The sequence below is a fragment of the Ambystoma mexicanum genome, chromosome 3q (assembly GCF_040938575.1).
Source record: "Ambystoma mexicanum isolate Mex_15411 chromosome 3q, UKY_AmexF1_1, whole genome shotgun sequence".
Lineage (NCBI taxonomy): Eukaryota > Metazoa > Chordata > Amphibia > Caudata > Ambystomatidae > Ambystoma > Ambystoma mexicanum.
Window position 1 is genome coordinate 822,940,396 of NC_090926.1, and position 12,229 is coordinate 822,952,624.

The window sequence follows — 12,229 nt, forward strand, 5'->3', positions numbered from 1 at the left end:
CAAAGTTTGAGGGACCATAACGCCCGTTACGGCCCGAGCTGCAGTTCAATAAAGCTATTAGAACACCCTTTGTTTTTAATTAAATTAGAAAAAAGGACACATTAAAGATAATTGCTGCAAAAATTAAGTATTTATTGGGAAAAGGGTTAGAGGTTGGAGTAGAAAGTATGAGGTGCTCCCCTACTGGTCTTTTCCTGCTCTTTTTTATGTGGTTGTGGGAGGTAATTAAGAGTGGGCAGGGTGAGTTTTTAATTGGGGTAAATGAAGGTGTGAGGTTTTTTTCCCAGGCTTTTTTTGAATGCACGGTAGACTTCTTTTTATGCAAAGCAACTGGCTGTATGGTGGGCTCTTTATTGTGAAAACTCATCCTGTGCAGAACATTTTTTCTGTCTGTAGGGTTATGATATACATGTTTGTCAAATGATGGTGCATTAGGGGTTACAAGAACAACCAGAAAATAAACACTTGGGTGGCCAATTTCGTATGTAAATTGAATCCTTTGGTCAATCATGTTTACATCAGTCAAAAATTAGCTGAGTGTTTCCTGTGTGTCACTCCAGACCAAGAAGATGTCATCTGTGTATCTCCCCCAATGTTTGATACCGATGCCAGACAGGATGTTTGATAATATGAACTTCCTAAAATTTTTGCATAAATGAGTTTGCATACAAGGGTGCCATTTTGGCTCCCATTGCTGTACTGCTGGTTTGCAAATAGTACAACTTCTCATATTGGAAATATGCATTTTGTGCAATGAACTCCAGTGGTGTCATGATCCATTCCTTGGATGCTCCTACTTCCTCCTCTTGCAATAGCAACCATTTGACTGCCTGCTGTCCTAATGAGTGCGGAATGGAGGTGTAAAGGCTATTGACATCAATTGTTACTAGGAGGTCATGTTCGTCTAGTTGAATGTGTGCAAGCCTGTTCAGAAAGTCTGTTGTATCCTTGATGTAGGTTGGGTACTCCTGTATGATAGGCTGAAGTATGGTGGCGATGTAGATGCCCAAGGGTTGAAGAATGCTGTGAGTAGCGGCCACTATTGGTCATCCAGGTGGTTTGGTCAGAGATTTATGAATTTTAGGAAGGAGATTGAAATCTGGTACCTTCGGAAAGTTCTGTGTTAGAAAAGTCTTGGTTTTTTCGCTGATCCAATCATTCTCTTCTGCCATTTCCCAGATTGTTTTTAGATTATTGATGATTTCTCCAGTTGGACCACAAGGTAAGTTGGTTTATATATATATTCATATCACTCAGTTGTCTCAAGCATTCTGTTTGGTAATCTTCTGTGTTCATCACTACAAAGGTACTGCCTTTGTCTGCGCGACGAATGGTGATGGTTTCATCCTCATATAGATTCATAATGATTGATAGATCGCTTTTGCTGAGATTACGGAATTAATTGTGTCTTAAACAAAATGTTCTTTAGATCCCGTAGAATGGCTTCATGCAAGATATCTGTGTGCCATGCGGTAATGGTGGTATATAGTGACTCTTCGGTTTGAGTTCTATATAATCACTGGTTGTTTGTCTTTCTGGAATCTCGACATCTGCAAAGTAGGCTTTTAGTTTCATCTTCCGAATGAAGTTAAAAAGTTCCACCTTTGTGTCAAACAAATACTGCGTCTACGGTTTGATATGTTCAAAATTAAACTCTCCTGTTCGGATACCTGCCCTCCGGTTTCTGTGTGGTTTATTTTCCTGCGGCCTCTCCTGGTTCTTTTCTTCTTTTGTCCATGTCTAAAAAAAGGTTGTCTAGGTGGTATGTCCTCTCATGTATGGGTGCTGTCACTGGTGGTTGTTTGTTTTTTGTTGTTAGAGGAAGTAGGAACTCTTGAGGTGCTTGGGCGTGATTATGAGTCAGAATCTGATCTGGAATGATCAGAGGGATTCCTAGGTTGCTGTGGTTGTCCAGGATTCCTGTACCTGTCCATCCAGGAGTATACCTCATCATTATGGTAATCATAGGTGTCCTTCTTGAACTTGCAGATCTTTTTATTCTCTATTTTTGCCTTATATTGTTCTAATTGTCTGTCAATGTCTTCGAGCATGATTTTCATCTCACCTCCATTCAAACCTTTACTAAGTTCGTTTTTGATTGCCTCTATGTCAATTGTGATTGATTTTAATTAATTTGCCAATTCCTGCATGGTGAGAAGGATCAGGTTGAGTGAGCATTTATAAAGTATGTTTTCCCACTTGCGGACAAATTCCTTATTCTCTTTGCAAAGAGTTGTAAGTAGGGGCCTATGCAGTCCTCTCGGTATGCGTTGTGCTCGGTAGTATTTAGTCAATGTTGTAGCATTCAATTTCCGATTGATCTATTTTCTGATCAAGTATTCCAATTGTTTGATTTTTTTGGTTGGATCTGTGTTTGTAGAGCTGGTGCTAGTGTCCTTAATTAAGTTTAGGATGGCTCCTGCTTCTTCAGTGGGAAAACATACATAATAAATGCTCACTCGACCTGACCCAGCAGATTGGGTAGGACAAAATAAGTGCAGAAAAGTGGGCTGTATGGGTACAGATACAGTCCCCAGTGCAAAGGGTGGCCAGGAGGCAGTGCAGGAGGGTGGCATGGTGAGCAGGTACCTGGGCCCAGGGGACAGAGGGTGGCCAGGTGCACAGTGGCAAGAGAGAGCAGATAAGAAGGGTAGAGGGTGAGCAAAGGCAGAAGCAAAGAGAATGGTCTTGAGGTGCTTCTGGAACCGGAGATCGTTCTCCTCATGTTTTAGAGTGGCGGGAAGGCTCTTCCAGAGGAAGGCCCCAGCCGAAGACAGATATTTACCCCCAGCATGTTTCTTAAAAAAACAACTGACCCTGAGGGAGTTAGAGGTAGAGGAGCGAAAAGCTTGAGAGGGGAGGTATTTGGGGAGGCATAGCTCAAGGCATTTTGGGCCCAGTCCCCAGAAAGCCGTGTGGAAAATGCAGACGGTTTTGAATTTAATCATTGCATCCACTGGGAGCCAATGGAGAGATTTCAGAGCTGGAGAGATATAGTTCCAGGGATTGAGGCCAAGGACAAGTCTTGCAGTCCCATTCTGGATTAGTTGCAGATGGCGGAGTGTAGAAGCAGATAGATTTAGAAACAAAGAGGCTGTTACAATAGTCCAACCTAGAGAGAACCAGAGCTTGGGAGACAGTGAGCTTCTGGGGGAAGGAGAGGAAAGGCAGAGTACCTCTGAGTAGGTGCAGTAGGAAGTTAGACTTTTTAGAGACCTCAGAGATGTGGGCGGAGAAGGAAAGTGTGGAGTCAAAGATGACCCCAAGGTTCTTAGCCTCACAGGTGGGGGTAGGAGGAGGGCCACGGGAGCCCGGCCAGATAGTGAGGGGAAAGGATGGTGAAGGTGTGCCAATGAGGAGGATCTCCGTCTTGCTGTTATTAATTTTCTATAGAAATGTTAATACTGCTATTGTGAGTGGTGTTTCACTTATTAAACGTAACCAAAAATCATCCTCTAACAGCCATTTCAATAACATTCCACAGCAATAATATATGTAAATTGTGTATCTTCATGCAGGCAATCAACAGATGCTTCAAGGATTGAGTGACAGCTGGATTTCCACTAAACAGGATCCTCCTTCATAATTACAACCGTTGGTAATACATTGAATCTAAATCTTTAAAATGTAGTCAAGTATCACAGTAGCATTTCCAATAGTTTATAAAATTTGAGAGTGTGATTATGGTTTTTGTATTAACCCATTTCAAGGACACTTTGTTTTGTGAAAAGGTGATTGTGAAGTGTTACCCAGCATCTCGCATTCCCAGCATTCAGAGTCGCTCAGGACTCTTGCCGCCCTCTGCTTCGTTCCCGGGAGGGGATGGAGCTCGGCGGTGCACACGTGTAGCATCACGTGACCAGAACTGCTTGTAAAACACACCCGTAATCACCCTCGCGGCGTTGAGCCCGGCAGGGGTAGAGGCCGTTGGCTGTTGAGCGGCTGTTCGGCGGATGGTGGCACTTAACAACTCCTGCCCCAGATAATGGTTGAACTTACAAGGAGGAGCTGCAGCGACCAAGAAGCCAGCGGAGTTCGGCAGTGAGTCCAGTCTGCCCAGTCCATCTCAGTCCATCTCAGAGCATTCTCGGACGATTGTTGTCTGTGCATCCGGGCAGATGGAACCGTCCCCAGGCAGCGCAGAGACTTTACTCTCGGCCGTTGGAGCACACACGCGAAATTGCGTGCGGAAGCAGAATTCCAAAACGGAGAAAGGTAAGCCAAGTGAACATCGCCTTATTAATAACGTGTTTCCGTCGAAAGCTGATCCGCGTGTCTCTGGCTGCACAACGTCGGGAAATCTGTCTTCGACGCCGCGTGGACCTGAGGGGAGGGTCAGAACGGCACAAACTGTAACGTCTGACAAACAGCCACTGACAATGTCAAACACCTCCAAACAGACCCTATCAGTGACACCTGAGCATTCAGGGTTAGCCGAGGTTGAGGTTGAGGCTGTGGCGGAGGTTGAGGTGGCTGCTGTGGCCGTGGCTGCGGCAATCACCACACCCCCAGCACAAGCACCAGCCTGCAAAGTGGTGAAACTTCCCAATAATAGTAACATTGAATCCGATGCAGCGTCACAACCGCAGGAAAATACTCCATTACAGCATGCACTGAAGTTGGCGCCTGACTTAAGTGTTTCAAATGTTACAGAAGCAAAAACTAAGAATTTACTAAACTGCGGCCATGACCGTGCTACGTGTGTGTCGACCACTCTCCCTGAAATTATCTTAATCGACTTATTAGAGCCTCCACAAACAGCATACTTAGATGCCTCTGAGACCTTCCTGTTTGATATAACCGATGCCGATTTGTTGGCAATGCGGTCTCCATCAGTCGGACGCATGAAATCACCTGTAATGCAAACTTGTTCCACGCAGGCTGATGTTCCATTACAGAACATTGAGATGCAGCATGGCCACACTAGTACATGGGAACCTCGAAAAATGGCTACACTGTCTGACATAAGCCCTGACACACACAAGGGAGTCTCCCATTTGTATGCAAAAACACCAACATTAAAACTAACCGCAAATAAGGTTGCTGAAAGCGTAATAAATGACGCTAAAAGTCGTGCTACACCAAATGTGTTGGTAACGTCTGGAAATGAAATGACTCTGGCAATATCACAACCATTATCCAACATGACTACATCTATGCCAGTTGACATTGCCGTCCGTGAAGCACGACTAACTGCTCGGCTAAAATCGGATTTCAACCTGATGCGTGAATGCCTAAATGAAAGTTTCCTAACTAATAATGGAAACGTGCAAACTCCTGGGTGCAAGGCAAGTACTCACCACAAAGAAACAAATCACCCAGCTAATCAAGTGGTAATTCCATCGAATCCTGGCACCATAGTGGATCGCATAAATCTAGACGTGTCAGATGTCTCCCACCAAAAAAATCGAAGGAAAAAAACTGACACTGAAAATCAGGATGACTCTGAAGTCTGCCAAACTGCAACCAATCCTGCAGGAAATGGACCACTGGAATTAAATGAAAGTAAAATATACGAAACCTCCACGAACTACAAAGGAAACATTTGCATTGCAGCAGGAATCCAGATTCACAATAATGTCTTGGCGGCTACTTCAATAGCCCTAATGCCATTTATGAAACTATATGAGACGCTAAACGATACTGTACGCGATCAAAATTCTATTTTGGTACTGTTAAACAACAAATTGTCAGCATTAGAAATACACAACGAACATCTAAGCAATCGTTTGGATCTAGAAGCTGCATCAACTCATCAATGGCACTCTCGTTTAAATGAAATAACCCGTAGGGAGTCTCATGAAAAACTAGACCTTGCTGAAGCCCTAGTAGAATGTACTAAGTGGCTTAGGCATAATGTTGCTACTCATCCACTCAGCCATGTAATGAGTGAGGCTGTAATCCGTAGTGGGCGCAACCGTGATCAGGGTCTGATGCCCCCCACAACAAAGAAGTTGCGATTATTCACCGCTGTTATCAAAGGATCCTGAGAAAAACTCCAAACAAAAGGAGACTCGCGGTGTAATAACCACCAAAATGAATGAGGCAACTACGTCACCTGAAATCGCATTGCCCCTTGTTGCAGAACCTACCATTGAAGTAAGACCGATAGCGGATGCTTCTACTTTGATTGACAAACACAGTATTCCTACTTCAAATACTGAGGCATCAGCGGTAGTGTGTGGAGCAGTGACAACTGAAGAGCACCCATCCTCCCTGAGCGCACTGGTGAACCACGCAGTACTAATAGAGAGAAAAATCTCTTTGACATATTTCCGGGAACAGCAAAAACAATTCAATCAACCAAAACTCTGGCCATATTAAAGGCAAAACAACCCAGCGCCTTGAAAAAAGCAAAGAAAGGCCCGGTACCAAAACGTCCACGAACAAATGAAGCAAAAAAGTTCATAAGAAATCTGACGACTCCTCCACGTTTTGTGGTAACAAAAACCACAGCAGAGCCAAAAAAACTGGATGTTCAATCTACTGCTAAGACGCAATTAGTTCACAACGTAGACAACTCTGCTATACCTACAAAACATAGAAGAGAAGACATTAGCCCATCTGTTGACCAATCTACCGTAGAGTCCATTGATCTTTGCGATTTAACCACCCACTCGATAGAAGACGAGTATGAAACAGAGGGTGCCCCTCATGGGAGAGATGGGTCGGAAAAAGAAAGCGTTAGGATCAAATTACCAAACAGAGATGAAAGATTCGTCAAATTGGACCGTTACCCAATTGGCCCTGCTGAGTTACGCCCAGTGGGAGTCGAAAAAGGACGTGCCACACTTTGTATGGACAAGTCAGACACAAAAAGTAAACTCCAGAGAGTCTCTGACAAACCGATATTAAAACTTAATCCTAAGTACACAAAGGCGCAAACAAAAAACTTAACACAACATGGTACTCAAAGCAGAGTTGAACCATTCAAGGAAAGTCTGTATAAACTAGAGCTCGAAAATATTCTTGAAGACATAAACGAAATAAATCTAAACAGATCAATTGTGATGAAATTGCTGCATAACGTACCTGCCCTGAGGAACATCCGATCCGATGATATCAGAATCGTTGAATATAAAAATGAATCAAGATCAGACTGGGTAATCTTGCACATGTGGTCTAAAACAGCAGCACAACCAATTCTTGATGCGAAAGACGACTTATTGTTCTATTGATTCAATTTAACCACTGCGACAGATTCTCAAGTAATACTAACCAAACACTTAGAAATGGCCAATGCCAAAAGCCGAATATTACAAAAAGGGCAGATCTGAGAAACCAACTTAAACATCAACTATCACACGACACTGATGCAAGTCGATTAAGAAACAACGAATAGGATGACACAGGGTCTAGGCATACGACCCAATTGTTAACATCATGGAACACCAGATGTTTTCTCCATCTTTTCCATGAAGGAAGCACCCATGACATCAAAAGCCTGTTTTTTTGTCTCCAAGAAACTTGGCTAAGAAAGATGCCGTCCTGTGATGGATACACAATATATCTAAATGAGGCTGGTAAAAACCTCTTGCGGCGCCCTTTCTCTGGCCTACTCGCCATGATAAAAAATTTGTCGGGATGGGAAGTAATCGGAATTGAAAATCCAAACCTATTTGTTCAAGCTATCACCCTTGAATTGGCTACAAGCAATCGACAGGGAAATAAACACAAACAACATTTATTGTTGGTAAACACTTATTGGAATCCTGTAATGATTTCTGATGAGGACTATTTGTCGTCAATAACTACACAAATAGATAGCTGCTATGCTTCTTTGATGCGCCATTCATACTAGTTTGTGGCGATTTAAATTTTTCTTGGTTTAACAAAATAAATGAACATAATCTGAACGATATGCAAGTGATCCCAACTGAATGCTCTGATCGCGGCACGAAATGGGCTTATGAACTAGCATCTCGCAATTGTGTATTGCTGAATGGATGCACTAGAGGGGACATCCCAGCTGCTGCAACGTGGCAGCGGCAGATTCAACCAAAACCCTAGATTACATATGGGTATCTGAGAATTTGCACTCTCTAATCTCAGACCTACAAGTAAGAAAAGCATCCAATAGTGATCATAATCCACTGATATTATCGTGGTATCTGGGTACAACAGCAATGCAACAAAGCTACACCGCTCAATTAGATATTAACCCCTCCCAAAACCGCCTAAGGAGAAATAGTAGGCAGATTGACTCCATGACAACGGATTTCATTCAGGCATGTTCCACAAATCTATATGCAGAATACGCATCTCTCTTGAAACAGTACACTAACACAAACAAGAGAACGATAAGGGATCACATCCACCCTTTTAGTCCTGAACTAAGTGAAGCAAAGAAACTACTTGCAAGTGATGTGAAAAAACTAAGGGCTACTGGCGGAATTAATCTAACACTGCAATTAGCCGCCAGACGCCAACGGTATCGAAACTAGTTGAAGTCCTTCAAAATTATTCGTAATAAAGAACAAGCAGAACTCATGTTGCGCCTCTTAATTCAAAAAGACAGCTCCAATATATGGAAGATAATAAATAGTGGCCACTTGATACAATCGAACCTCCTAGCCAATGGTGTGAATGCAGCCACTTGGATAAAACACTATGACGCTGTTTTCAATAGTAGTAGCGGTGATAACACTCCAAAGCCAAAAATAGACGAGTGCAAATGGAATGTCAAGGAATCACTTGAAGATATAACACAAGCAATTCAGAAGTTAAAGTCATCACGAGCCGCTGGCCCCGATGGTGTATCAAACGTCATGCTCAAAACGAACAAAGAAAACTGGGCAAAGTTCATCAAGGTTCTATTCGATCAAATAGCCCAAACATCAAAAATCCCTGATACCTGGGCAAAAGCAATGATTGTCCCAGTGTTCAAAAAAGGAAACAAAGAAGATCCAGCAAATTATCGACCCATAGCGTTGTTAGACACTATGGGGAAGATCTTTGCTACATTCCTTCAAACGAAAATTGCTAGATGGGCCGAAACAAATGGGATCTACGACGTGAGACAAACTGGGTTCACCAAAGGGGTCGGCGTGGAACTTAATCTGCTATTACTAAACTTTGCAAAACTAGACGCTTTAAAACATAAAAAAAGGTTGTTCTTAGCGTTCATTGACCTAAAACAAGCTTTTGATTGCATAAACCGTAATCTTCTGTGGTAAAAACTAAAGACGTGGGGATGTCCAAATGATCTACTGGCCCCACTGATGGCATTACATGCCAAAACCAGCATTCGCGTGCGCTTAAATGCAGAAGGGGACTTAACCGACGAAATAGCAACTACAAAGGGGGTAAAGCAAGGTTGCCCTCTTGCTGCGTTGCTGTTCAAACTCTTCATTTCGGATTTGCCTGCAGCCTTTTCACTAACTAGGTGTTTTCCCCCGAAAATTAACGGCACACATGTAACGCATATAATTTATGCGGATGACATAGTGTTGCTTGACAGAACTGAAATAGGCCTACAAAGATCACTGGTAGCATTACAGTCCTACCTAATAGCAAACCACTTAATGATAAATGTGAACAAATCCCAGGTGATGGCCTTTGGAGCTAACACTAATTCAAGAAAAGCGAGGTTCAACTGGAAAATTGATGAGGAGATATTGCTAAGAACTGATGTGATTCGATACCTGGGCATCTCATTCAATATATCAATTAGAGAATGGAGTTGGACAAATGAAATCATCTCGCGCATACAATTTATGGGAATTTTTCACTTCAACAGGTGACGACTTTTTACTTGCAAAAAGTGACACCAGCAATATGTTTCGACAGTGAAACAGGGTGGAACATCAGCGCTTGTCTCTGGGCTCAAGTAGAGGGCTGCTTTTGGCGTAAAGTCCTCCAGCTGCCCCAATGTGTCTCAATGGTGGCCTTGAGACACGAATTGAGCATTGATTCTCTGCATTCAACAGTATTGTGGAAATCTATACTATTGCTAAGGAAAATGAGACTATTCCCACAGACAAAGGCATACTCAATCTTGGCCAATAAGAATAATGATACATCCACTTCTCTGCTAGGCAGATGGGAAGAGAACCTATTAGGTATTCTGGAAGACACAAATATAAAAATGTCTCTGGTCCTACAGACACCAAAACTGGCAAAAATAAAATGTATGCAATCAAAGTGGATCAAGAATGCGGAAAGACGATCTGCGTTATCCTCTGGAATTGACATTGGTCTGTGTGAACAAAAAAGTGGCACTTTACCAAAATATCTGGCTAAATTTCCGTCAAGCTACCACCGAAATCAATTTTTACGGTTACGCCTCAACCTGCACAATACAAAGCTGCGCATGAGGAGTATAAAAGATCCCATGTTTACTGATGAAATCTGGCACTTTTGCAAGCAGAAACCGTAATCCATTAAACATCTAATAACAGAATGTTCACAGATTAATGACCAGCGCAACCTACACCTGGAAATGTATGCCCCTAAAAACGGCAATATGGTGGAATGGTGGTAAACTTCATGGATATGCTATTGATACAACCACCATAAACCTGGTCCTTCACTCTAAGAATGCTACCACAGATGGATAGACCAGCCCACGTCTGCATAATTTTAGTGTAATGAAACTAAATGGAACACTACAAAAATGCGAAAAGTAAAAATATGTAATGATGTGGGGTTGGGGAATGGGAATGTGATTGACAAAAAGTGTGTTTTCTTTTACAAAACTAAAAGTCTATTAATAAATAAAAATAAAAAAATTACCCATTTTTTTCAATTGTATCGCACCAGTGCTGAAAAAAAGCTTGTTCTTTACCCATGCAGAAGTGGTGATTAAAACATCAGCTGATTTCAATATATTAGTTAGAATTGCTTAATTCTTTATGATAACATTTTAAAGATCGTTTCAGAAGAAACTTAAGGACATTAGATTATTTCTCACGGATAACATTGAAGCCACTTCTGCTGTAATTCATGATGCAGGAGAGGTGTTGTTTGGGGAGGTTGATGCTTCTAGTGCCCCTGTGATTAAACTTTCTCACAGGGATTCCAGTTTGGGTTCATTCTGACCCTTTTACTGTGTCCACTGTTAGATGGTCTATCTGCGTTCAGGTGGGAATGGACGCTGGCTTGGGCAATGGACAAGGTTTGGGTGAGTGTGTTACACTCTCCAATGCTGATCAGTTTCCATCTATGGAGTGAATTGGAGGTCATGCATGAGATGCAAGGACTTTGGAAAATGTGCTACAGAGTCGGGAGGCTTCTGTGATTAGAAAGGATCCTTTGTGTGCCCATATTTTTAGAATGAAGCTTTCTACCATTTTTAAAGACATTCCATATGAACAGAAACAGAATGAAGGGACTGATGGGCACCATTCCATTATTGGTGGGAGTAACCTTAAATGGGTGGAGATTGATGATTATAACATTTTTAATACATACACTCTTCATTTTTATTCTTTGTTTTTGGGTGTTCTGGTCATGGAATTGCATGAAGGATTTTTGAAGCGAGGTTTTCATGCTTCCTTGGTGCAACAGCATATTGTTAAACACACACACACAGCTCAGGGGAATAAGCTACCCTTTGGTGTTTGATATAAATGTTTGAAATGCTTGTTGCACCGTAGGTCGCTCCGAACAAAGGAGGATTTTTATGGACAAGGAGAGCCGGTGAAGCCGAGGGGTCACTGTCTAGCTATAAAGTTGCAAGACCAGGCTAGTAGTTTCCCTACTTTTCCTTATTTTTAACTGGAATATGTCACATATCCATTAAGGGAACGGGAATTGTCATCAGAAGTATCAAAGGACAACCCAAGTGATCATGCATAGCTACTGATGTCTTTGTGTTGCATAGATGGGCAGTTGACAAAACCCATTTATGGGACTGCTAATCTAAGGCAGCAGGTACTACTGTACAGTTGTGGGCCAATGCTCTTTCTGTTTTCATGAATGTTGTACGGAAGGACTGGGACCTTGTGTCTTATGCAGAACAGGTTTGGTCATGTTGTACTGGAAGGTTTGGGAGTACTATTCAGATTTGGATATGTAAATTACCCATTCGTTTCCAATGGGTTACTAAAGGGTTTAGTGACCAAGATGTGATGCACTTAGAATTGTAGTGATGTTTGAAATGGGAGCACTAACCCAAGCGGCATGGCTCACACTTTATAAAACTTCACAATTATTTTCTTGGAGCACCTTGGAAAGAGCAAAATTCGTTGGCGTCAGGTGTGAACCCCGAAAATTAGGTTTTGCTTAG